At 44.4% G+C, this 27,984-nt stretch overlaps 1 protein-coding gene across 2 annotated transcripts in view; it reads left to right on the forward strand.

Annotated features, from left to right (window-relative positions):
- LOC120056421 (teneurin-2-like) overlaps positions 1-27,984 on the forward strand; it is a 375,571-nt gene that overhangs the window by 155,953 nt on the left and 191,634 nt on the right. The window lies entirely within an intron of this gene.

Here is a 27,984-nt window from a genome sequence, read left to right on the forward strand (position 1 = left end):
ACTCAATACTGCCCCCAGCCATAAGAAGTTAAAACTCTTTCTTTAACCTGTCTCCTCCCCTGCACCTACACTGACTGAAGTGGATTTAACATCAATAAGGGATCATAGCTTTCACCTGGATTCACCTGGTCAGTCTATGTCATGGAAAGAACAGGTGTTCCTAATGTTTTGTACACTCAGTGTATACTAAGGTATAAATCCTGTTGGTTATTATTTCATAATAGAGTCTTGTCTACTGAGGCTTTGTGTTTTCTGTCATCAGCAGCATCCCTTGTCTTATCTAGCAGAGAATGACCCATGTTGAATCTGTTTCCATGTTGAATCTGTTTTCATGTTGAATCTGTTTTGGCTATCACTGATATGAAGTTGGAAGAAAAATGACCTACATCTACTAATATCGCTGTCTCGGCCTTGGGCTATTTGTTTTGATTGAGTGGCCCCCAATAGGGAGCAGTGAGAGAGATCCGATCAGCTTGTGTCTCCTGTTGCTGTCTGTTGCTCTGTTGCTGTCTGTTGCTCTGTTGCTGCCTGTTGCTCTGTTGTGTCTGTTGCTCTGTTGCTGTCTGTTGCTCTGTTGCTGTCTGTTGCTCTGTTGCTGTCTATTGCTCTGTTGCTGTCTATTGCTCTGTTGCTGTCTGTTGATCTGTTGCTGTCTGTTGCTCTGTTGCTGTCTATTGCTCTGTTGCTGTCTATTGCTCTGTTGCTGTCTATTGCTCTGTTGCTGTCTGTTGCTCTGTTGCTGCCTGTTGCTCTGTTGTGTCTGTTGCACTGTTGCTGTCTGTTGCTCTGTTGCTGTCTGTTGCTCTGTTGCTGTCTATTGCTATGTTGCTGTCTATTGCTCTGTTGCTGTCTGTTGATCTGTTGCTGTCTGTTGGTCTGTTGCTGTCTGTTGCTATGTTGCTGTCTGTTGATCTGTTGCTGTCTGTTGATGTGTTGCTGTCTGTTGATCAGTTGCTGTCTGTTGATGTGTTGCTGTCTGTTGCTCTGTTGCTGTCTATTTCTCTTTTGCTGTCTGTTGCTGTGTTGCTGTCTGTTGCTCTGTACCAAAGAGAGATTGCCATATTTGTATAGTACAGAAGCCGCTTTGATATGTGAATCATAGATACAGTAGAAAAAAGTGAATGAGAGAGAGACGGAAAAGAAGAACTGAGGTATGTCATTCTTACTGTTTTCCTGCATCCTATCAAACTGCATTTTTTAAAGAGTAAACGTTCAGAGCAGATGCCACACATTCCTGTGCTCTTTATTTCTAAGTGTGTGACCTAGGAGGGTTGTCTTCCCAAGATGCAGAGAGAGGGTTATTATTCCTGCTGTGATGGATTGTATTGGTGTTTTTTATTCTCTCTCTTCTCGGCTGCAGGGAGGCTGCCTGGCTGTATGTGGGCTCAGATGGCGGTGCGGGGGACTGTGACACGGCTACGGCTCTTTAGGGACAGGCCAGCTCATGGGCACAGCTGGGTGATTCCTCACGAAACTAGAACAAAACAAGATCATGATTTTGGGGGATTTTCACAAAATGTAATCGATACTGCCTTACCAAGCAAAAGGGCAGTATCTGCTCGTTGAGTGTAACTGAGAAAAATGTATTTAAAGTTTTCACATTGTTCAGCCAAATTAGTTGTAGGAAGATCACTGGAAATGTGGTTATCTGTTGTCTTACTATGAGGTAATGTTTTATTCATGTTGACCCTGACCTCTGACATGAACTTTGACCCTAGACGGCAGTTATTGTCATCTTGCTTGGTACACCCACTAGAATACGTTTCCATGCCGATTTTTTTTTAACACAAACTTCTGTTCATAAAATGTATTTGTATGTGGCTCTCAGTTTCGTATATTTTTATACTTGTATCAGCGAAGAACAATAAATAATACCAAGGTAAACCGTAGACACTGCAGCCCAAAGCTTATTGAAGCCAATGTAAAAGGCACATGTGTGATGGCACTTACTGCTTTTTCTCTTGGTTTTACTGTACATTTTTGCAGTTAATGTAAAAATGACCTCCCATTTTCTCCATAACCCAGACACAATGGAGACAGGATATTTGTCCACATGATAGAGTATGTATCTAATGTAACGAGAATGTCATTAACACATTTTTTTACCAAATGTACAGTTACTGCTCTTTTGCTTGGTAGGGCAGACTAGAAGGGTCCTTTGGAGGAAGGATTTTTGACATGTATATTTGACATTTGTATCTTAAAGCATTAATAGAAAATAATTAATGGGGCAGTGCAGTTAAAAAACAGATTTTTATATTAAGGTTAAAATTACACTCTGAAATTATGATAATGCTGTTTTTGTGTAAGAGCTGTTTGAAAAAAATGTCTGGAATTTCAGAGTATTTAGGTAGGATGGAACTTTTGGTCCACATCATGTCACAGTGTGATCTGATTACAATAGACCAATGACTGTTCATCTGGGTATGGGGGTGGGCTCTAGAAAGACCATCCTATCAGCCAATCAGGGCTGTGTATGTAAATATCTTCAAATGTGTTTCCTAACGCCCACACAATCAGACTGAGCATTTCAAGGGCCAAAGGAAGCTCAGGGAAATAAGTGATTAAAAATAATATTATTTTCATTAAAGGTGCAATATACAGAAATCACTCCACCATTTCATGCTAAAAAAAATTGGAATAGTTTGCCTAATTTCATTTTATGTGACAAAATAAGCAATGTATAATGTAGAGACAGTCATTGTACCATTTAAACCGCTGTGAAAATCTTTTAAATTACCCAAAAATATTGTATTTTCAGCTGTTTTGAAGCTGGTGTACAAAACTGAAACTAAAATACACAGAACCGAAACAGCAGAACAGGAAGCATAGAAATAGCACGCGTAGAACAGATCTACCGCTTCTTATACTTGCTTTCAATAAGAATGACAGGTCTATACTCCACATTTCTATGTGAATTTGGGTCTAGGCTCCCAAAAAGTTACATATTGGAGCTTTAAATTAACACATACCGTAATTTATTAGACATACAATGATGATTATCAAAATAAAATTACAAAGACTGCATGAGGGCTTTAATTGAAATGAGAACATTTGTGACATTTTGGCTTTACCCAGGCTTTTTAAAGATTCCATAGTGTTTCATATTTAGGCGTAACAAAGCAAGCATGTGTGTCATAGGAAGCTTTACCGCTTGCTCTGTGATATAAGCGGGGCGGCAGGTAGCCTAGTGGTTAGAGCGTTGCACTAGTAACCGAAAGGTTGTGAGCTCAAGCTGACAAGGTAAAAATCTGTTGTTCTACCCCTGAACAAGGCAGTTAACCCACTGTTCCTAGGCCATCATTGAAACTACAAATTTGTTCTTAACTGACTTGCCTAGTTAAATGAAAAATATAATATGAATTTTGAAAATATTCCACATTTTATTTGGCACCTTTTTCTTTATATGTTTGAAGATAATATATTATATGGGTATATCAAAGTTCCAGAGGGGGGATCTTTGCTAGTTGTAAAGTTCCAGAGGGGGGGGGGTATCTCTGCTAGTTGTAAAGTTCCAGAGTGGGGATCTCTGCTAGTTGTAAAGTTCCAGAGGGGGGGATCTCCGCTAGTTGTAAAGTTCCAGAGGGGGGATCTCTGCTAGTTGTAAAGTTCCAGAGGGGGGATCTCAGCTAGTTGTAAAGTTCCAGAGGGGGGATCTCTGCTAGTTTTAAAGTTCCAGAGTGGGGATCTCTGCTAGTTGTAAAGTTCCAGAGGGGGGGGGGGGGGATCTCTGCTAGTTGTAAAGTTCCAGAGTGGGGATCTCTGCTAGTTGTAAAATTCCAGAGGGGGGGGGATCTCTGCTAGTTGTAAAGTTCCAGAGGGGGGGATCTCCACTAGTTGTAAAGTTCCAGAGGGGGGGATCTCTGCTAGTTGTAAAGTTCCAGAGTGGGGGATCTCAGCTAGTTGTAAAATTCCAGAGTGGGGATCTCTGCTAGTTGTAAAGTTCCAGAGTGGGGGTCTCTGCTAGTTGTAAAGTTCCAGAGTGGGGATCTCTGCTAGTTGTAAAGTTCCAGAGTGGGGATCTCAGCTAGTTGTAAAGTTCCAGAGTGGGGATCTCTGCTAGTTGTAAAGTTCCAGAGTGGGGATCTCTGCTAGTTGTAAAGTTCCAGAGTGGGGATCTCTGCTAGTAAAGTTCCAGAGTGGGGATCTCTGCTAGTTGTAAAGTTCCAGAGTGGGGATCTCTGCTAGTTGTAAAATTCCAGAGTGGGGATCTCTGCTAGTTGTAAAGTTCCAGAGTGGGGGTCTCTGCTAGTTGTAAAGTTCCAGAGTGGGGATCTCTGCTAGTAAAGTTCCAGAGTGGGGATCTCTGCTAGTAAAGTTCCAGAGTGGGGATCTCTGCTAGTAAAGTTCCAGAGTGGGGATCTCTGCTAGTAAAGTTCCAGAGTGGGGATCTCTGCTAGTAAAGTTCCAGAGTGGGGATCTCTGCTAGTTGTAAAGTTCCAGTTAAGTGAAAATGTTGTATCATATTGTACAACAGCTGATGAAACTACTGTAACACTGTAAAAGTGTGAAAACATTTGATCAGTGTTATATCTTGATAGTTTCTGGTTAAAATTACAGTTTACACAGGACCTTTGAATTAGCCTGTTTGCATGGGCGGCGGGAGTTTCGGCTTGCCTGGTGACATCACCAGGTGGCATATTGGTAATAGACCAATAACAAAGAGCGTTCCAAACCTCTCTGCCAATAACATCTAGTTTTAAGTTTTCCCCTCCCCACTGAGGCCACTCCCAGACAGTCCTAGCAAAAAATGTCCATGTCAAAGTTTTTTATTTCTTATTTGAATGGAAAACTGTTACAGTAAGGTACTTACTTAATCGTTTATCAGAAATTATTTGATATTGATATAAAAACAGCTGCATTGGGCCTTTAAAATTACGGCCCATTTTATACAGAAAAATTGGCATAGTAGGACTGGGACGATACCAGTATCGCAATATGTTTTCCATGGCAAAAATGAAAACACAAAACAATCTGAACTTGTTGGTCCTTTAAAAACTTGCTCTATGTAAAATATTGTGTGCTGTAGCTTGTAAAATAAATAAATCTGACTCTGGATGACAGCATGATGTGTGTTTCCATCATTAGGGCTGTTTTCCTAAAGAAGTTGTAGTCGCTTAGTGTTTTGTTTCCTTGTATCGCTATTTGTATTTATTAGGGATCCCCATTAGTTCCTGCCAAGGCAGCAGATACTCTTCCTGGGGTTTATTAGGGATCCCCATTAGTTCCTGCCAAGGCAGCAGATACTCTTCCTGGGGTCCAAACACATTACATCACACATAAAACAAAAGATAAACAGTACATCATATAACATTATTACACCACTACAATACAAAATGTATAATACCACCATACAACAATATTACAATGTACGTGTGTGTAGAGTGCATGTGTTAGCGTGTGTGTGTACGTATGTGTGTGTCTGTACCGGTATGTGTGTCTCTTCACAGTCCCCGCTGTTCCATAAGGTGTATTTTTATCTGTTTTATAAATCTGATTCTACTGCTTGGATCAGTTACCTGATGTGGAATAGAGTTCCATGTAGTCATGGCTCTATGTAGTACTGTGCGCCTTCCATAGTCTGTTCTGGACTTGGGGACTGTGAAGAGACCTCTGGTGGCATGTCTTGTGGGGTATGCATGGGTGTCCGAGCTGTGTGCCAGTAGTTTAAACAGACAGGTCGGTACCTTCAGCTTGTCAACACCTCTTTAAAAAACAAGTAGTGATGAAGTCAATCTCTCCTCCGCTTTGAGCCATGAATGATTGACATGATCATTAATGTCAGCTCCCAGTGTACTTTTAAGGACCAGCCGTGCTGCCCTGTTCTGAGCACCTGACCACACGACTGAACAGTAGTCCAGGTGCAATAAAACTAGGGCTCTGTAGGACCTGCCTTGTTGATAGTGTTGTTGAGAAGGCAGACCAGTGCTTTATTATGGACAGACTTCTCCCCATCTTAGCTACTGTTGTATCAATATGTTTTGATCATGACAGTTTACAATCCAGGGTTACTCCAGGCAGTTTAGTTAAGATTAGTTAGAATTGGTATCTTCCCGGCCCTAATATATAGTAGGCCGTGTAACCAAACATAACCCTCCTTTTACTTATATCATTGCACATCCTGCAAATTACCAGCAGAGAATGTGAATCCATTTTCACATTCACTCTGTTGGTAGCTTAATGCTTACAAATTGGTTCATAACTTTAAATGTAGCAGTGATCCCCGTTCTTGAACTTTGATATGCCCGTAGAGTATATTATGTTCAACAATATATTGAAACATTTGTCAAATAAATGTTTTTATCTTTTCAATATTCATGTTTAGAATTTTCAATATTCATAAAATAATGTAAGGAAATTGTTATTGAAAGGTAATGACAAACAATATTTGCTTTTGTAGCACCTTCAGATTTAATATTATGGAGTCTTAAAGGAGGCCTGTATCATTTACAGATTTAATATTATGGAGTCTTAAAGGAGGCCTGTATCATTTACAGATTAAACATTATGGAGTCTTAACGGAGGCCTGGGAAAGGTCAATGTCAAAAATAGTCCAACTTCAATTACATATTTCTCAATTATGCTTTAAGATACAAGTGTCAAATATATGTCAACAATCCTTACTCCAAAGGACCCTTCTATTGATTACATATAGAGAAAAGCCCCCAAACCATGGTTTCGTGAGGAATCACCCAGCTGCAATGTCACGCTGAATGGCTTCCAGGCTGCCCGTCGTGATCCCTTTTCTGCGCACTTACATTAGTGTATGTGTGTGTGTGTGTGTGCATGCTTGTAGCTGTATGGGTGGCTAGCCGGGGTTCCTGGGTGGGTCAGTTTGAGACTAGCAGTGGCAGGCTGTCTTATCCAGGCTTTAGTTTCCACCTCACTTCACTCAGTGTTCATTCTACTGTCTCATTTGCATGTGGCATTTCCATGTGCTCTCTGTCTCCCTCATCAGAAACCCTCTGGTTCATCACCTCATCACTCTCTTTGTCTCCTTATCACTCCCTCTCCTCTGTCCCTACCTCATTTTCTCTCTCTGCTTCTCTCTCTCTGCTTCTCTCTCTCTCTCTCTCTCTCTCTCTCTCTCTCTCTCTCTCTCTCTCTCTCTCTCTCTCTCTCTCCCTCTCTCTCTCTCTTTCTTTCTTTCTTTCTCTCTCTCTTTCTCTCTTTCTTTATCTCTCTCTCTGTTTCTCTCCTGCCTGCTTGTCTTTCTCTCTCTCTCTCTTTCTTTCTCTCTCTCTCTCTCTCTCTCTCTCTCTCTCTCTCTCTCTCTCTTTCTCTCTCTCTCTCTCTCTCTCTCTCTCTCTCTCTCTCTCTCTCTCTCGCTTTCTTTCTTTCTTTCTCTTTCTCATTCTTTTTTTCTCAAGTAAGAAACCAGGTGTATATGATCTGATGATAAACATAACCTGTGTTTATTTGGGTGGGTTGTTTGTCTCCAATTTTTGCACCCTGTTGTCACAACCTTTACTCGTGTTTTCATAAATATCACTTAAAATGTGGCCTTGGGTGTTGTATTGCTTACCCACAACATGCTACATGTTTTTAGAAGGTGTGACATTCATAGTAAATGGGAATACGACTGAAAGCAAAGCCTAGATCACTGCTGCTTTCTGACATTTGCCTGTGATTCACCCTGGCTGAATATGACCCAAACCACACGCTGCGCCACGCACAAAGGACGTGCAGGAAGTGGGGCGTTTTCTGGAATAAGGGTTGAGACTATTACCTCTGCAGTGTCTGGGTGAGGAGGAGCTTGCTGTATCACCTTGTTTTAAGGACAGTGATGAAGTGGGAGCCATCCTCCTTGTGAGAGGATCATTGCGGTGACAGACGTGACAAATAACCAGCGGTAAACTGGTGGGGAGTGAGGGTGGCGCGCCGTAGCATCTGCATCCATCACCAGGGCTACGCGGCAGGCAGCCCACAGAGGCCAGACCTCGGCACACAGACACACAGACACACAGACACACACAGACACACACAGACACACACAGACACACACATACACACACAGACACACACATACACACACAGACACACACATACACACACAGACACACACAGACACACACAGACACACATACACACACAGACACACACATACACACACATACAGACACACACATACACACACAGACACACACAGACACACACATACACACACATACACACACAGACACACACAGACACACACAGACACACAGACACACACAGACACACACAGACACACACAGACACACACAGACACACACATACACACACAGACACACACAGACACACGCATACACACACAGACACACACAGACACACAGACACACACAGACACACACAGACACACACATACACACACATACACACACAGACACACACAGACACACAGACACACACATACACACACAGACACACACAGACACACAGACACACGCATACACACAGACACACGCATACACACACAGACACACATACACACACAGACACACAGACACACGCATACACACACAGACACACAGACACACACAGACACAGACAGACACACAGATACACACAGACACAGACAGACACACACATACACACACATACACACACACAGACACACAGACACACACAGACACAGACAGACACACACATACACACACATACACACACATACACACAGACACACACATACACACACAGACACACACAGACACACACAGACACACGCAGACACACGCATACACGCATACACACAGACACACAGACACACACAGACACACACAGACACACACAGACACACACAGACACACAGACACACACAGACACACACATACACACACAGACACACACAGACACACACAGACACACACAGACACACACATACACACACAGACACACAGACACACAGACACACACATACACAGACAGACACACAGATACACACAGACACAGGTTCCAGACAGACACACAGATACACACAGACACAGGTTCCAGACAGACACACAGATACACACAGACACAGGTTCCAGACAGACACACAGATACACACACAGACACACACAGACACACAGACACACACATACACACACAGACACAGACAGACACACACATACACACACATACACACACAGACACACACAGACACACACAGACACACACATACACACACAGACACACACATACACACACAGACACACACAGACACACACAGACACACACATACACACACAGACACACACATACACACAGACACACACATACACACACAGACACAGACAGACACACACATACACACACATACACACACAGACACACACAGACACACACATACACACACATACACACACAGACACACGCATACACACACATACACACACAGACACACACATACACACACAGACACACACAGACACACACATACACACACAGACACAGACAGACACACACATACACACACAGACACACACAGACACACGCATACACACACAGACACAGACAGACACACGCATACACACACATACACACACAGACACACGCATACACACACATACACACACAGACACACACATACACACACAGACACACACAGACACACGCATACACACACAGACACAGACAGACACACACATACACACACAGACACACACAGACACACACAGACACACACAGACACACACAGACACACGCATACACACACAGACACAGACAGACACACACATACACACACAGACACACACACATACACACACGGACACACACAGACACACAAATACACACACAGACACAGACAGACACACACATACACACACAGACACACACTGTGTCAGACTGCTAAGGGCTGTTGCAGGCTGCTAAGAGTCTCTGTCACCTCAGCCTGCTCGCCTTACCCCCTCTAGCCTCTCTGCTAGCTTCTGGCAATCTGTTAATCACTCTCAAATACCACAGGTGGAGTTCAAACTGCAAAGTAATGCTTTACATTTAGTCTTCATTCATATTCCACAAGGGGCTGAGATTTTACATTTCTGTGCTCATACAAGTATGCATCTGTGTTTTTAGCATAGATGTTGAGAAAAGGGCCTCCAACCCCTTTTCACATGTCTACATCAGAGGAACTGTTTGATGAGCCTGGGGCGGAGAACAGCTCTTGGAAAAATCCACCAGTGGACCGCCATCAATATCCACAATGTGCCTGGAGAGGGAATCAATGGATGGAGGATCGGCCGGCCCCTTTCAATTTGACTATCCACACTGTTCTCCAAAATGAAGCCGTTAACCGGCTCAGCCTCTGTGTGTTATCCTTAGGACCTGTCCTCTCTAGGCCATGTGCTTGTGTCATCCCAGTGACTACAACTCCCAGTGGAAGATAGAACCCCCAGTGGACGATAGAACCCCCAGTGGAAGATAGAACCCCCAGTGGACGATAGAACCCCCAGTGGACGATAGAACCCCCAGTGGACGATAGAACCCCCAGTGGAAGATAGAACCCCCAGTGGACGATAGAACCCCCAGTGGAAGATAGAACCCCCAGTGGACGATAGAACCCCCAGTGGAAGATAGAACCCCCAGTGGACGATAGAACCCCCAGTGGACGATAGAACCCCCAGTGGAAGATAGAACCCCCAGTGGACGATAGAACCCCCAGTGGACGATAGAACCCCCAGTGGAAGATAGAACCCCCAGTGGAAGATGGAACCCCCAGTGGACGATAGAACCCCCAGTGGAAGATGGAACCCCCAGTGGACGATAGAACCCCCAGTGGACGATAGAACCCCCAGTGGAAGATGGAACCCCCAGTGGACGATAGAACCCCCAGTGGACGATAGAACCCCCAGTGGACGATAGAACCCCCAGTGGACGATAGAACCCCCAGTGGAAGATAGAACCCCCAGTGGAAGATGGAACCCCCAGTGGAAGATGGAACCCCCAGTGGACGATAGAACCCCCAGTGGAAGATGGAACCCCCAGTGGACGATAGAACCCCCAGTGGACGATAGAACCCCCAGTGGAAGATAGAACCCCCAGTGGACGATAGAACCCCCAGTGGAAGATGGAACCCCCAGTGGACGATAGAACACCCAGTGGAAGATGGAACCCCCAGTGGAAGATGGAACCCCCAGTGGAAGATAGAACCCCCAGTGGACGATAGAACCCCCAGTGGAAGATGGAACCCCCAGTGGAAGATGGAACCCCCAGTGGACGATAGAACCCCCAGTGGAAGATGGAACCCCCAGTGGAAGATAGAACCCCCAGTGGACGATAGAACCCCCAGTGGAAGATAGAACCCCCAGTGGAAGATGGAACCCCCAGTGGAAGATGGAACCCCCAGTGGACGATAGAACCCCCAGTGGACGATAGAACCCCCAGTGGACGATAGAACCCCCAGTGGAAGATGGAACCCCCAGTGGACGATAGAACCCCCAGTGGACGATAGAACCCCCAGTGGAAGATGGAACCCCCAGTGGACGATAGAACCCCCAGTGGACGATAGAACCCCCAGTGGACGATAGAACCCCCAGTGGACGATAGAACCCCCAGTGGAAGATAGAACCCCCAGTGGAAGATAGAACCCCCAGTGGACGATAGAACCCCCAGTGGACGATAGAACCCCCAGTGGACGATAGAACCCCCAGTGGACGATAGAACCCCCAGTGGACGATAGAACCCCCAGTGGAAGATAGAATAACAAGGTTAAAAAGAGGTGTATCCATTGCTCTGTTTGAGTTTGGTTTCCCCTTAGAGACGGGTGTTAAGGCTTACCGCTGGCCTGGAGTTGAGAGTTGGTTCATCAGACAGGTTTCAGTTTCAAACGGATCAATGGAGAGAGAACAGGACCTGATCGTCCCACTCATTAGGTGTGTATGGTAACTATCGTCCCACTCATTAGGTGTGTATGGTAACTATCGTACCACTCATTAGGTGTGTATGGTAACTATCGTACCACTCATTAGGTGTGTATGGTAACTATCGTCCCACTCATTAGGTGTGTATGGTAACTATCGTCCCACTCATTAGGTGTGTATGGTAACTATCGTACCACTCATTAGGTGTGTATGGTAACTATCGTCCCACTCATTAGGTGTGTATGGTAACTATCGTACCACTCATTAGGTGTGTATGGTAACTATCGTCCCACTCATTAGGTGTGTATGGTAACTATCGTCCCACTCATTAGGTGTGTATGGTAACTATCGTCCCACTCATTAGGTGTGTATGGTAACTATCGTCCCACTCATTAGGTGTGTATGGTAACTATCGTCCCACTCATTAGGTGTGTATGGTAACTATCGTACCACTCATTAGGTGTGTATGGTAACTATCGTCCCACTCATTAGGTGTGTATGGTAACTATCGTCCCACTCATTAGGTGTGTATGGTAACTATCGTCCCACTCATTAGGTGTGTATGGTAACTATCGTCCCACTCATTAGGTGTGTATGGTAACTATCGTCCCACTCATTAGGTGTGTATGGTAACTATCGTCCCACTCATTAGGTGTGTATGGTAACTATCGTCCCACTCATTAGGTGTGTATGGTAACTATCGTCCCACTCATTAGGTGTGTATGGTAACTATCGTCCCACTCATTAGGTGTGTATGGTAACTATCGTCCCACTCATTAGGTGTGTATGGTAACTATCGTCCCACTCATTAGGTGTGTATGGTAACTATCGTCCCACTCATTAGGTGTGTATGGTAACTATCGTCCCACTCATTAGGTGTGTATGGTAACTATCGTCCCACTCATTAGGTGTGTATGGTAACTATCGTCCCACTCATTAGGTGTGTATGGTAACTATCGTCCCACTCATTAGGTGTGTATGGTAACTATCGTCCCACTCATTAGGTGTGTATGGTAACTATCGTCCCACTCATTAGGTGTGTATGGTAACTATCGTCCCACTCATTAGGTGTGTATGGTAACTATCGTCCCACTCATTAGGTGTGTATGGTAACTATCGTCCCACTCATTAGGTGTGTATGTTAGGTGTGTATGGTAACTATCGTCCCACTCATTAGGTGTGTATGGTAACTATCGTCCCACTCATTAGGTGTGTATGGTAACTATCGTCCCACTCATTAGGTGTGTATGGTAACTATCGTCCCACTCATTAGGTGTGTATGGTAACTATCGTCCCACTCATTAGGTGTGTATGGTAACTATCGTCCCACTCATTAGGTGTGTATGGTAACTATCGTCCCACTCATTAGGTGTGTATGGTAACTATCGTCCCACTCATTAGGTGTGTATGGTGTTCACATTGTTTTGTTGTTAGTCAATCTGTCCGTGTCCTTTTTTGGAGTTTGTCTGTCAGACTCAAGGAAGCGGAATATTGCAGCATCTTCCTCCAGTTGGCCATTGGTCAGCCTATTAACGGTATGAATGAGTCACTACCACCCACCTCTCAGTGCTCCAGTGTAGCTGTCAACCATCAGTGCTCCAGTGTAGCTGTCAACCATCAGTGCTCCAGTGCAGCTGTCAACCATCAGTGCTCCAGTGTAGCTGTCAACCATCAGTGCTCCAGTGTAGCTGTCAACCACTCTCAGTGCTCCAGTGTAGCTGTCAACCACTCTCACTGCTCCAGTGTAGCTGTCAACCACTCTCACTGCTCCAGTGTAGCTGTCAACCACTCTCACTGCTCCAGTGTAGCTGTCAACCATCAGTGCTCCAGTGCAGCTGTCAACCACTCTCAGTGCTCCAGTGTAGCTGTCAACCACTCTCAGTGCTCCAGTGTAGCTGTCAACCACTCTCACTGTTCCAGTGTAGCTGTCAACCATCAGTGCTCCAGTGTAGCTGTCAACCCCTCTCAGTGCTCCAGTGTAGCTGTCAACCATCAGTGCTCCAGTGTAGCTGTCAACCATCAGTGCTCCAGTGCAGCTGTCAACCATCAGTGCTCCAGTGCAGCTGTCAACCACTCTCAGTGCTTCAGTGCAGCTGTCAACCATCAGTGCTCCAGTGCAGCTGTCAACCCCTCTCAGTGCTCCAGTGCAGCTGTCAACCCCTCTCAGTGCTCCAGTGCAGCTGTCAACCATCAGTGCTCCAGTGTAGCTGTCAACCCCTTTCAGTGCTCCAGTGTAGCTGTCAACCCCTCTCACTGCTCCAGTGTAGCTGTCAACCACTCTCACTGCTCCAGTGTAGCTGTCAACCCCTCTCACTGCTCCAGTGTAGCTGTCAACCATCAGTGCTCCAGTGCAGCTGTCAACCCCTCTCAGTGCTCCAGTGTAGCTGTCAACCATCAGTGCTCCAGTGCAGCTGTCAACCCCTCTCAGTGCTCCAGTGTAGCTGTCAACCCCTCTCAGTGCTCCAGTGTAGCTGTCAACCCCTCTCAGTGCTCCAGTGTAGCTGTCAACCATCAGTGCTCCAGTGCAGCTGTCAACCCCTCTCAGTGCTCCAGTGTAGCTGTCAACCATCAGTGCTCCAGTGTAGCTGTCAACCCCTCTCAGTGCTCCAGTGTAGCTGTCAACCATCAGTGCTCCAGTGTAGCTGTCAACCATCAGTGCTCCAGTGCAGCTGTCAACCACTCTCAGTGCTTCAGTGCAGCTGTCAACCATCAGTGCTCCAGTGCAGCTGTCAACCATCAGTGCTCTGGTATTTTTATTTAGTATCATAGGTACCTATCTACATCAGGTGTGAGTGGGTTTTATCTGGTATCATAGGTACCTATATACATCAGGTGTGAGTGGGTTTTATCTGGTATCATAGGTACCTATATACATCAGGTGTGAGTGGGTTTTATCTGGTATCATAGGTACCTATCTACATCAGGTGTGAGTGGGTTTTATCTGGTATCATAGGTACCTATATACATCAGGTGTGAGTGGGTTTTATCTGGTATCATAGGTACCTATATACATCAGGTGTGAGTGGGTTTTGGGAACGTGCTTTGACAGGCGGCCTACAAGAAAAAATAGCTGCAGACATTTTCAGAAGTGCTTTATGTAACGGCATCAGCCGTAGCACTCATTCAAGTTGGTCTGTGTTCCCTTGAGGACCGAGCCTGAGCAAGTCTCCTCGTTTGACGTCACCTTCTACACTCTTATTTTATACCTCTCTAAACTGATACAGGGTACCTGACAAAAAAAATGGACGTCTTCATTAGCTCTATCTTCGACTGTTTGATTGGTGTAGTGTAATGGAGGCCCTAATAACCGTGTTTGTGTACTGCTGTGGGAGGCCTCTGATGAGGCAGCGCTGCTTCTCCACTGCCCATTTTTCAGAGTGATTCTCTCATATCGGCCCCGTGATGTATGGCTTGATTTGTCTGCCAATTTCCGTCTGAGACATGAGGGGGGGGGGCATGTTTCCATGCCAACAGGTCTCCAGCTCCAATTACAGAGACGTTATGGGATTGTTTTAATTACAATTGAACCCTCTGCTCAGCTCGATTCCCTATATTTTGTTAAACGTGTGTGTGCCGGTGTAAAGCGTTTGCATGGATGGAGAGATTTACGTAGATAACGCTGGGTTGCAGGGGCTGGTGTGTTAAGTCTCAACGGTAATAATAATAATCTATGAATGGTTGAACATCTTGGCCATGTTCTGTTATCATCTCCACCCGGTATAGCCAGAAGAGGACTGGCCACCCCTCAGAGCCTGGTTCCTCTCTAGGTTTCTACCTAGGTTCCTGCCTTTCTAGGGAGTTTTTCCTAGCCACCGTGCTTCTACAGTCGTGGCCAAAAGTTTTGAGAATGACACAAATATTAATTTTCACAAAGTCTGCTGCCTCAGTTTGTATGATGGCAATTTGCATATACTCCAGAATGTTATGAAGAGTGATCAGACTAATTGCAAAGTCCCTCTTTGCCATGCAAATGAACTGAATCCCCCCAAAAACATTTCTACTGCATTTCAGCCCTGCCACAAAAGGACCAGCTGACATCATGTCAGCGATTCTCTCGTTAACACAGGTGTGAGTGTTGACGAGGACAAGGCTGGAGATCACTCTGTCATGCTGATTGAGTTCGAATAACAGACTGGAAGCTTCAAAAGGAGGTTGGTGCTTAGAATCATTGTTCTTCCTCTGTCAAACTTGGTTACCTGCAAGGAAACACGTGCCGTCATCATTGCTTTGCACAAAAAGGGCTTCACAGGCAAGGATATTGCTGCCAGTAAGATTGTACCTAAATCAACCATTTATCGGATCATCAAGAACTTCAAGGCGAGTGATTCAATTGTTGTGAAGAAGACTTCAGGGTGCCCAAGAAAGTCCAGAAAGCGCCAGGACCGTCTCCTAAAGTTGATTCAGCTGCGGGATCGGGGCACCACCAGTACAGAGCTTGCTCAGGAATGGCAGCAGGCAGGTGTGAGTGCATCTGCACGCACAGTGAGGCGAAGACTTTTGGAGGATGGCCTGGTGTCAAGAAGGGCAGCAAAGAAGCCACTTCTCTCCAGGAAAAACATCAGGGACAGACTGATATTCTGCAAAAGGTACAGGGATTGGACTGCTGAGGACTGGGGTAAAGTCATTTTCTCTGATGAATCCCCTTTCCGATTGTTTGGGGCATCCGGAAAAAATCATGTCCGGAGAAGACAAGGTGAGCCAACAATGTCATGCCAACAGTAAAGCATCCTGAGACCATTCATGTGTGGGGTTGCTTCTCAGCCAAGGGAGTGGGCTCACTCACAATTTTGCCTAAGAACACAGCCATGAATAAAGAATGGTACCAACACATCCTCTGAGAGCAACTTCTCTCAACCATCCAGGAACAGTTTGGTGACGAACAATGCCTTTTCCAGCATGATGGAGTACCTTGCCATAAGGCAAAAGTGATAACTAAGTGGCTCGGGGAACAAAACATCGATATTTTGGGTCCATGGCCAGGAAACTCCCCAGACCTTAATCCCATTGAGAACGTGTGGTCAATCCTCAAGATGCGGGTGGACAAACAAAACCCCACAAATTCTGACAAACTCCAAGCATTGATTGTGCAAGAATGGGCTGCCATCAGTCAGGATATGGCCCAGAAGTTAATTGACAGCATGCCAGGGCGGATTGCAGAGGTCTTGAAAAAGAAGGGTCAACATTGCAAATATTGACTCTTTGCATCAACTTCATGTAATTGTCAATAAAAGCCTTTGACACATAGGAAATGCTTGTAATTATACTTCAGTATTCCATAGTAACATCTGACAAAAATATCTAAAGACACTGAAGCAGCAAACTCTGTGGTAACTAATATTTGTGTCATTCTCAAAACTTTTGGCCACGACTGTACATCTGCATTGCTTGCTGTTTGGGGTTTCAGGCTGGGTTTCTGTATAAGCACTTTGTGACATCGGCTGTTGTAAAAAAGGGCTTTATAAATACATTTAATTGATTGATTGATAATAACACAGAGAGAGAATTTGATATTTTACAAGCATTAGAGACACTGTTCTTTAAGCCCAGTGTCTGGGACCTTTCAGAGCCTGTTTCATGGGCCACCCTGCAGCTGCCAACACACAGCCAATCCTGCCCCCTGCCCAGACTGGGAAACGACCGCACACAGGTGGCCCGCTCTCCTCTTTCTTCTGCCTCTGAAGTGGAGTTAAAGCTTCTATCCCTCAGGGGGCTGGATGACACAATCGCCATAATCTGCATTTGACACAAAGGCAAGGGCATGATTGATTCCCCACACAAGTGTCGTGACGTGACAGAGGGGGGGGGGGGTCTGGATATCTGTCAGCCATTTGCCAAGCTGAACTGAGCCCTTGGATCCTCGACCAGGATAGTCATGATACACACACTAATGGTCTGGGGTCTTCCCCGAGGGGAGCGCCACCCTGTCAGTTGTGGGCACCTCATGCTTTGTGCAAAAGGTTTGACAAGTGTTTTTTTTAAGAGATTTGTTCTTCAAAAAGATGAACAAATCTCTTTAAAAAAAACCTTGTATGCTCTCTTCTATGGCCTCACTTAGAAGACAACAATTGGACTGTGGGCTCGGTGGAAAGAGTGAGGAAGGGAGAGATGGAGAGAGAGAGAGAGAGGAAGGGAGAGATGGAACGAAAGAGGAGAATTGAGAGAGGGAAATAGTTGGAGAGAAGGAAGGAGAAAGCAAGGGAGAACGAAGGTATTGATCCTTCGTGGCTGCATGAATGGGGTTTCATTATCCTCGTTTGCCGCTCTGCTCCTAACCACTCTAATAGGTGTGTGTGTGTGTGTGTGGGGGGGGGTGGATATTAATTGCTTGCATCTGGTATGTTATGGACTGGATATGCTTGAGTGGGTGTTTGAACTGCATCTCTCTCTAACTCAGTGATTAGCATTGTGTGGAGGGAACGCTCCCCTTCCTCTACCAATATGTAGTTTCCCTCTGATCAGGATCCAACCTGCTTAGCTTCAGCATCAGACAGCAGAGCAAAGCAAGCAGGCAGGCAGGCAGGCAGGCAGGCAGGCAGGCAGGCAGGCAGGCAGGCAGGCAGGCAGGCAGGCAGGCAGGCAGGCAGGCAGGCAGGCAGGCAGGCAGGCAGGCAGGCAGGCAGGCAGGCAGGCAGGCAGGCAGGCAGGCAGGCAGGCAGGCAGGCAGGCAGGCAGGCAGGGCGATATAGCTGCAGGCTACATCAGCATCACTAGGCTACTTGTGGGACTGGGAGTATGAGAACAGCAGGTTTGCCATACCGGAGGTAGCTGGAAATATTACTTTATTTCTGTCATCCAATTCACATCCTGTGTGGCTCTGTTGGTAGAGCATGGTGCTAGCAACACCAGGATTGTGGGTGTGATTCCCACGGTGGGCCAGTACAAAAAATGAAGGCATGTGCTACTTTAAATTGCTCTGGGTAAGAGTGTCTAGTGAAATTAATGTTTTTCTCCTCTCAGGAGAGCATGGAGTAAATTGTTGGTTGCATCCTAGTAGAATGTGATAAATCAATAGGCAATTACATGCAATATGCTATTTGCATCTTAGAGATAACATGTGGCATGTAGAAAACCATCATTCTAATTGCTGCTAAGTTTTAGCTGATCTAATGAAAGGCCGTGCTCAGCTCTTAATTGGAATTCATAGCCTGCACCTTTAGGTGTTGGTAATAAACACAGCCTGAACTCACAATATAAGATCAGTGTTATTTTTCTGTTTTATTTTACAGCAGGAGTATCTAGGCTGTTCGCTCGATAACGTGGAGCCCTGCGTGACATTTATAGCAGGCATGAGTGACACTCCTGCTTTGCAGTACCTTATCATTCCTGGGTCTCCATTACTGCCAGGCCCAAAGGTCATCTCTCATAGCTATATGTACCTGAGAGGCTGCAATGCAATGTAATCACTCAATGATTTACACTGATCATAGGTGGCGTGGAGAATTTCTCCTCTCTTCCCATTCAAAAGTATATCTGAGGGACAACTAGCCCAGTTAATTGTAGGGTGTCCAATCAAAAACTAATGGAAATGTCAACGAAGCACTGAGCGTACCGCCATCTTTTTTATTTACAACGCCTTTTACGTTTAATTCAGGCTCGTGTTAATTTGTCTTTTTGCGACCAGACGGAAAACAACTTTGCAGATGACCACCGCAACGTAAAATCCTAAAAAGTCGCTGCGTCGAAACAGCACCACTGTGTCAAGAGCTCGGTGTTTGTTATCGGATATATCAGGTTACAAAATCTGACTTTTGGAATATAAGGTTAAGGATATGTTCAAGACCCCACTGAAATATTCAGAACCTGATAAATCATATTTGTCTTGGTAAAATTTATTTTGTAACATAAGGAAAGTGAAATTTCATCACCAAAGCGCGTTTTGTGCCAAGAGTGTGCAAAACTGTCATCAAGGCGTGGCTACTTTGAATAATCTCAAGTATAACATATAAACACTTTTTTGGTTACTACATGATTCCATATGTGTTTTTTCACAGTTTTGTTGTCTTCACTATTATGAAAACAAAGTGTGAAAATAGTGAAAATAAAGAAAAACCCTGGAATGAGTAGTTGTGTCTCAACTTTTGACTGGTACTGTAGTTTCCATTGAGCAATGGGGAGCCATATTGTTTCAGCCACACCCAATTGCTCCTAGTTTGAGTGTTACATTCTGACGCCCCGGCCTCAGCGCTCCGAACACAGGCAGGAATCTCACAGACAGCCATGCATGACAATGAGACTGGATGGAGCAGCTTCATTCACAGACCAATTGTCTGCCAGTCGTCTCTCCACCGCTGACACACTTCCAGGAGGACATCCGTCTGGGCACCATGCTCAGCCCCGCGCTCCATACACTGTGATAGGAACCTGAGATAGGTCAGGAACATGGCTATAACTACAACTGTTGTTTTATATTTTCACACTATATAGTCAGGATGAATACATCAAGATCAGCCGCTGGTCCAGATGAAATGTTGAAATGTCTTTAGTGCTGTTGAAATGGGATTTCAGTTGGCAGGAAGAGTGAAACACACAGTAAAACTACATATACCAGGTAGTGGTAGTATTAGAGTAGGCCAGGGAGTATAGTGGCAGTCTTAGCAGGCCAGGTAGTATTACCAGAGTAATAGAGTAGGCCAAGTAGTATAGTGGTAGTCCTAGCAGGCCAGATAGTATAGTGGTAGTATTAAATTAGGTCAGGTATTATAGTGGTAGTCCTAGCAGGCCAGGTAGTATAGTGGTAGTATTGAATTAGGCCAGGTAAAATAGTGGCAGTATTAGTAGGCCAGGTAGTATAGTGGTGGTATTACAGTGGGACAGGTAGTATAGTGGTAGTATTAACTAGGCCAGGTATTATAGTGATAGTATTAAATTAGGCCAGGTATTATAGTGGTAGTATTAGTAGGCCAGGTAGTATAGTGGTAGTATTAGTAGGCCATATAGTATAGTGGTAGTATTAGAGTAGGCCAGGTATTATAGTGGTAGTATTAGTAAGGCCAGGTAGTATAGCTGTAGTATTAGAGTAGGCCAGGTATTATAGTGGTAGTATTAGTAAGGCCAGGTATTATAGTGGTAGTATTAGAGTAGGCCAGGTATTATAGTGGTAGTATTAGTAAGGCCAGGTATTATAGTGGTAGTATTAGAGTAGGTCAGGTGTTATAGTGGTAGTATTAGTAGGCCATATAGTATAGTGGTAGTATTAGAGTAGGCCAGGTATTATAGTGGTAGTATTAGTAAGGCCAGGTATTATAGTGGTAGTATTAGAGTAGGTCAGGTGTTATAGTGGTAGTATTAGTAGGCCATATAGTATAGTGGTAGTATTAGAGTAGGCCAGGTATTATAGTGGTAGTATTAGTAAGGCCAGGTATTATAGTGGTAGTATTAGAGTAGGCCAGGTGTTATAGTGGTAGTATTAGTAGGCCAGGTGTTATAGTGGTAGTATTAGTAGGCCATGTAGTATAGTGGTAGTATTAGAGTAGGCCAGGTATTATAGTGGTAGTATTAGAGTAGGCCAGGCAATATTAGAATAGACCAGGTATTATTAGAGTAGGCCAGGTAGTATAGTGGTAGTATTAGTAAGCCAGGTAGTATAGCCGGAGTATTAGTAGGTCAAGTAGCATAGTGGTAGTGTAGTAGGCCAAGTAGTATAGTGGTAGTGTTAGTAGGTCAGGTAGTATAGCGGTCGTATTAGTAGGCCAAGTAGTATAGTGGCAGTATTAGTAGGCCAGGTAGTATAGTTGCAGTATTAGAGTAGGGCAGGTGATGTAGTTGTAGTATTACAGTATTCCAGGTAGTATTAAAGTAGCCCAGGTAGTATTAGAGTAGGCCAGGTATTATAGTGGTGGTATTAGTAGGCCAGGTATTATAGTGATATTATTAGAGTAGGCCAGGTAGTATAGTGGTAGTTTTAGAGTAGGCCAGGTATCATAGTGGAAGTTTTAGAGTAGGCCAGGTAGTATAGTGGTAGTATTAGAGATGGCCAGGTAGTATAGTTGTAGTATTAGTAACCCAGGTAGTAGAGCCAGCAAATTAGAGTAGGTCAGGCAGTATTGTGGTAGTATTAGAGTAGGCCATGTAGTGTAGCGGTAGTATTAGATTAGACCAGGTAGTATAGAAGGAGTATTAGATTAGGCCAGGTAGTACAGCAGGAGTATTAGATTAGGCCAGGTAGTATAGGAGGAGTATTAGATTAGGCCAGGTAGTATAGCAGGAGTATTAGATTAGGCCAGGTAGTATAGGATGAGTATTAGATTAGGCCAGGTAGTATAGGAGGAGTATTCGATTAGGCCAGGTAGTATAGGAGGAGTATTAGATTAGGCCAGGTAGTATAGCAGGAGTATTAGATTAGGCCAGGTAGTATAGCAGGAGTATTAGATTAGGCCAGGTAGTATAGGAGGAGTATTAGATCAGGCCAGGTAGTATAGGAGGAGTATTAGATTAGGCCAGGTAGTATAGCAGGAGTATTAGATTAGGCCAGGGAGTATAGGAGGAGTATTAGTAAGGCCAGGTATTATAGTGGTAGTATTAGAGTAGGTCAGGTGTTATAGTGGTAGTATTAGTAGGCCATATAGTATAGTGGTAGTATTAGAGTAGGCCAGGTATTATAGTGGTAGTATTAGTAAGGCCAGGTATTATAGTGGTAGTAGTAGAGTAGGTCAGGTGTTATAGTGGTAGTATTAGTAGGCCATATAGTATAGTGGTAGTATTAGAGTAGGCCAGGTATTATAGTGGTAGTATTAGTAAGGCCAGGTATTATAGTGGTAGTATTAGAGTAGGCCAGGTGTTATAGTGGTAGTATTAGTAGGCCAGGTGTTATAGTGGTAGTATTAGTAGGCCATGTAGTATAGTGGTAGTATTAGAGTAGGCCAGGTATTATAGTGGTAGTATTAGAGTAGGCCAGGCAATATTAGAATAGACCAGGTATTATTAGAGTAGGCCAGGTAGTATAGTGGTAGTATTAGTAAGCCAGGTAGTATAGCCGGAGTATTAGTAGGTCAAGTAGCATAGTGGTAGTGTAGTAGGCCAAGTAGTATAGTGGTAGTGTTAGTAGGTCAGGTAGTATAGCGGTCGTATTAGTAGGCCAAGTAGTATAGTGGCAGTATTAGTAGGCCAGGTAGTATAGTTGCAGTATTAGAGTAGGGCAGGTGATGTAGTTGTAGTATTACAGTATTCCAGGTAGTATTAAAGTAGCCCAGGTAGTATTAGAGTAGGCCAGGTATTATAGTGGTGGTATTAGTAGGCCAGGTATTATAGTGATATTATTAGAGTAGGCCAGGTAGTATAGTGGTAGTTTTAGAGTAGGCCAGGTATCATAGTGGAAGTTTTAGAGTAGGCCAGGTAGTATAGTGGTAGTATTAGAGATGGCCAGGTAGTATAGTTGTAGTATTAGTAACCCAGGTAGTAGAGCCAGCAAATTAGAGTAGGTCAGGCAGTATTGTGGTAGTATTAGAGTAGGCCATGTAGTGTAGCGGTAGTATTAGATTAGACCAGGTAGTATAGAAGGAGTATTAGATTAGGCCAGGTAGTACAGCAGGAGTATTAGATTAGGCCAGGTAGTATAGGAGGAGTATTAGATTAGGCCAGGTAGTATAGCAGGAGTATTAGATTAGGCCAGGTAGTATAGGATGAGTATTAGATTAGGCCAGGTAGTATAGGAGGAGTATTCGATTAGGCCAGGTAGTATAGGAGGAGTATTAGATTAGGCCAGGTAGTATAGCAGGAGTATTAGATTAGGCCAGGTAGTATAGCAGGAGTATTAGATTAGGCCAGGTAGTATAGGAGGAGTATTAGATTAGGCCAGGTAGTATAGCAGGAGTATTAGATTAGGCCAGGGAGTATAGGAGGAGTATTAGTAAGGCCAGGTATTATAGTGGTAGTATTAGAGTAGGTCAGGTGTTATAGTGGTAGTATTAGTAGGCCATATAGTATAGTGGTAGTATTAGAGTAGGCCAGGTATTATAGTGGTAGTATTAGTAAGGCCAGGTATTATAGTGGTAGTATTAGAGTAGGTCAGGTGTTATAGTGGTAGTATTAGTAGGCCATATAGTATAGTGGTAGTATTAGAGTAGGCCAGGTATTATAGTGGTAGTATTAGTAAGGCCAGGTATTATAGTGGTAGTATTAGAGTAGGCCAGGTGTTATAGTGGTAGTATTAGTAGGCCAGGTGTTATAGTGGTAGTATTAGTAGGCCATGTAGTATAGTGGTAGTATTAGAGTAGGCCAGGTATTATAGTGGTAGTATTAGAGTAGGCCAGGCAATATTAGAATAGACCAGGTATTATTAGAGTAGGCCAGGTAGTATAGTGGTAGTATTAGTAAGCCAGGTAGTATAGCCGGAGTATTAGTAGGTCAAGTAGCATAGTGGTAGTGTAGTAGGCCAAGTAGTATAGTGGTAGTGTTAGTAGGTCAGGTAGTATAGCGGTCGTATTAGTAGGCCAAGTAGTATAGTGGCAGTATTAGTAGGCCAGATAGTATAGTTGCAGTATTAGAGTAGGGCAGGTGATGTAGTTGTAGTATTACAGTATTCCAGGTAGTATTAAAGTAGCCCAGGTAGTATTAGAGTAGGCCAGGTATTATAGTGGTGGTATTAGTAGGCCAGGTATTATAGTGATATTATTAGAGTAGGCCAGGTAGTATAGTGGTAGTTTTAGAGTAGGCCAGGTATCATAGTGGAAGTTTTAGAGTAGGCCAGGTAGTATAGTGGTAGTATTAGAGATGGCCAGGTAGTATAGTTGTAGTATTAGTAACCCAGGTAGTAGAGCCAGCAAAATAGAGTAGGTCAGGCAGTATTGTGGTAGTATTAGAGTAGGCCATGTAGTGTAGCGGTAGTATTAGATTAGACCAGGTAGTATAGAAGGAGTATTAGATTAGGCCAGGTAGTACAGCAGGAGTATTAGATTAGGCCAGGTAGTATAGGAGGAGTATTAGATTAGGCCAGGTAGTATAGCAGGAGTATTAGATTAGGCCAGGTAGTATAGGATGAGTATTAGATTAGGCCAGGTAGTATAGCAGGAGTATTAGATTAGGCCAGGTAGTATAGGAGTAGTATTAGATTAGGCCAGGTAGTATAGGAGGAGTATTAGATTAGGCCAGGTAGTATAGCAGGAGTATTAGATTAGGCCAGGTAGTATAGCAGGAGTATTAGATTATGCCAGGTAGTACAGCAGGAGTATTAGATTAGGCCAGGTAGTATAGGAGGAGTATTAGATTAGGCCAGGTAGTATAGGAGGAGTATTAGATTAGGCCAGGGAGTACAGCAGGAGTATTAGATTAGGCCAGGTAGTATAGGAGGAGTATTAGATTAGGCCAGGTAGTATAGGAGGAGTATTAGATTAGGCCAGGTAGTATAGCAGGAGTATTAGATTATGCCAGGTAGTACAGCAGGAGTATTAGATTATGCATGATGGCAGAAGGTGGTCTGCAACGGCTTTGGGTATTAACACAGTGTGTTCTAGTTCCAGGAATGAGCAGGGACGACTATACCATAAGGACCCCTTATTCACATATGTTGAACGCTGAACGAGAGACCTCGGTATATTATTTTTTGTAAAGTTGTAACAGTGTTCCCATGCAAAATTTGATTTATATACTTTTTGATTTTGGAACGCGGTTAGCCTCAGTTGCTGTGACCGCTACTATCTGGATCCTGCCAGACCAAAAAGTCTGAAGTTGTTTGCCGTAGCTAGCTACTAGCCTAGGTGGTAGCTGTCAGTATCAAGCTAGCAGGTTTTTCCACGAACAGCTTAAACACGCCCTTAGCCCTTGTGGCTGGGACCCCAGAGGTGTCCCAGGTTCATTGTGGTTGTATTCCCTGCTGTTGCTTTTTTCCCTGACTCCTGACCTGGCTGGAACTGTGTTGTATAACTACCAACCTATAACCAATACTGCTACCAACAGTACATGCATAGCAGAGGATGCTGCATAGGGGATGACGGCTCATAATAATGACTGGAACGGAGCAAATGGAATGGCATGTAAACCATGTGTTTGATGTAATTGATACCATTCCACCTATTCCGCTTCAGCCATTACTATGAGCCCGTTCTCCCCAATTAAGGTGCCACCTACCTCCTGTTGTACACAAGCTACTGGGGAATCTACACCCGCCTACTTTTTCGTTCTCTTCTATCCCAGTAGCCGGACACCACTCTGGCCTGGTGGAAGTGTGGCCGGTACTCAATAGGAATCCCTCCCCGAAGGGGTCTCCCCATTTCCTGGATAATGGGGCTAGTATGATGATCCTGGATGACTTGGGGGATGTTCCTTTTCTCGATACTACCAACCAGCCATGGAGATATGTTACTCGCCGTGGAAGTCGAAAAAACAGCGTCCTCTGGCAACATGGGCCATCTTGGAGATGTTAACCCGGACCGGACACAGACCAGAAACAGCTTCGGCGCCCTGGATGCAGAGGTTCCCGTGCCTTCTTCCCTGGGGGCTTCCGATCCGAGGTTGGATCCAGAGGTTCCCGTGCCTTCTTCCCTGGGGGCTTCCGATTCGAGGTCGGAGCTCTGTTGGAATCACTTTTATAAATAACCTTCTGGAAACTGAAGATTCTTTACAGGAATGACGGAGCCCATCCAAATAATCTTGGCTCCTTGACTCTGTCCACACATTTCAAGGCTGCATTGAGACAATTACTTATCAATGACCCAAGACCAGCTCAGTTAATCAAATCAAATCACATTTTGTTAGACACATGTGCCGAATACAACAGGTGTAGACTTTACAGTAAAATGCTTACTTACGAGCTCCCTACCATTGTGTCGTTGAGTTGTGATAATGCTGCAGCAAATGTACTGTACATTATCACAGGGGCATTGGCAGACACAATGTAAGTGACTTTATTTATGTCCCCCTAACTGCCCTGAATGCCTTTGTTGAGCCTACAGCTATTGCATGCTGTAATCATGTGCCTATGAACTAGAGTTACAGTGCATTCGGAAAGTATTCAGACCCCGTGACTTTTCACACATTTTGTCACGTTACAGCCTTTTTCTAAAATTGATCAAATTCATTTTTTCCTCATCAATCTACACACAATATCCCATAATGACAAAGTGAAAACAGGATTTTAGACGTTTTTACAAATGTATTACAAATAAAAAACAGAAAAAAACGTATTTACATAAGTATTCAGACCCTTTTGCTATTAGACTCGAAATTGAGCTCAGGTGCATCCTGTTTCCATTGATCATCCTTGAGATGTTTCTACAACTTGATTGGAATCCACTTGTGGTAAATTCAATTGATTGGACATGATTTGGAAAGGCAAACACCTGTCTATATAAGGTCCCACAGTTGACAGTGCATGTCAGAGCAACAACCAAGCCATGAGGTTTAAATAATTATTCATAGAGCTCCGAGACAGGATTGTGTTGAGGCACAGATCTGGGGAAGGGTACCAAAGCATTTCTACAGCATTGACGGTGGCCTCCATCATTCTTAAATTTAAGAAGTTTGGAACCACCAAGACTCTTCCTAGAGCTGGCCGTCCGACCAAACTGAGCAATCAAGGGTGAAGGGCCTTGGTCAGGGAGGTGACCAAGAACCCAATGGTCACTCTGACAGAGCTCCAGAGTTCCTCTGTAGAGATGGGAGAACCTTCTAGAAGGACAACCATCTCTGCAGCACTCCACCAATCAGACCTTTATGGTAGAGTGGCCAGACGGAAGCCACTCCTCAGTAAAAGGTACATGACAGCCTGCTTGGAATTTTTCCAAAAGGCACCTGAAGGACTGTCAGACAATGAGAAACAAGATTTTCTGTTCTGATGAAACCAAGATGGAACCAAGATGACCAAGATGGTCACGTCTGAAGGATACCTGGCACCATCCCTACGGTGGACCATGGTGGTGGCAGCATCATGTTGTTGGGATGTTTTTCAGCAGCAGGAACTGGGAAACTAGATATTACTGCACGGTCGGAACTAGAAGCACAAGCATTTCGCTACACTCGCATTAACATCTGCTAACCATGTGTATGCGACCAATAAAATGTGATTTAATTTGATTTAGTCAGGATCGAGGGAAAGATGAACGGAGCAAAGTACAGAGAGATCCTTGATGAAAACCTGCTCCTGAGCGCTCAGGACCTCAGACTGGGGCGAAGGCTTCTGGACAAGTCTCTGAATGTCCTTGAGTGGCCCAGCAAAGGGGCCCGGACTTGAACC

This window comes from Salvelinus namaycush, chromosome 12 (genome assembly GCF_016432855.1).
Source record: "Salvelinus namaycush isolate Seneca chromosome 12, SaNama_1.0, whole genome shotgun sequence".
NCBI lineage: Eukaryota > Metazoa > Chordata > Actinopteri > Salmoniformes > Salmonidae > Salvelinus > Salvelinus namaycush.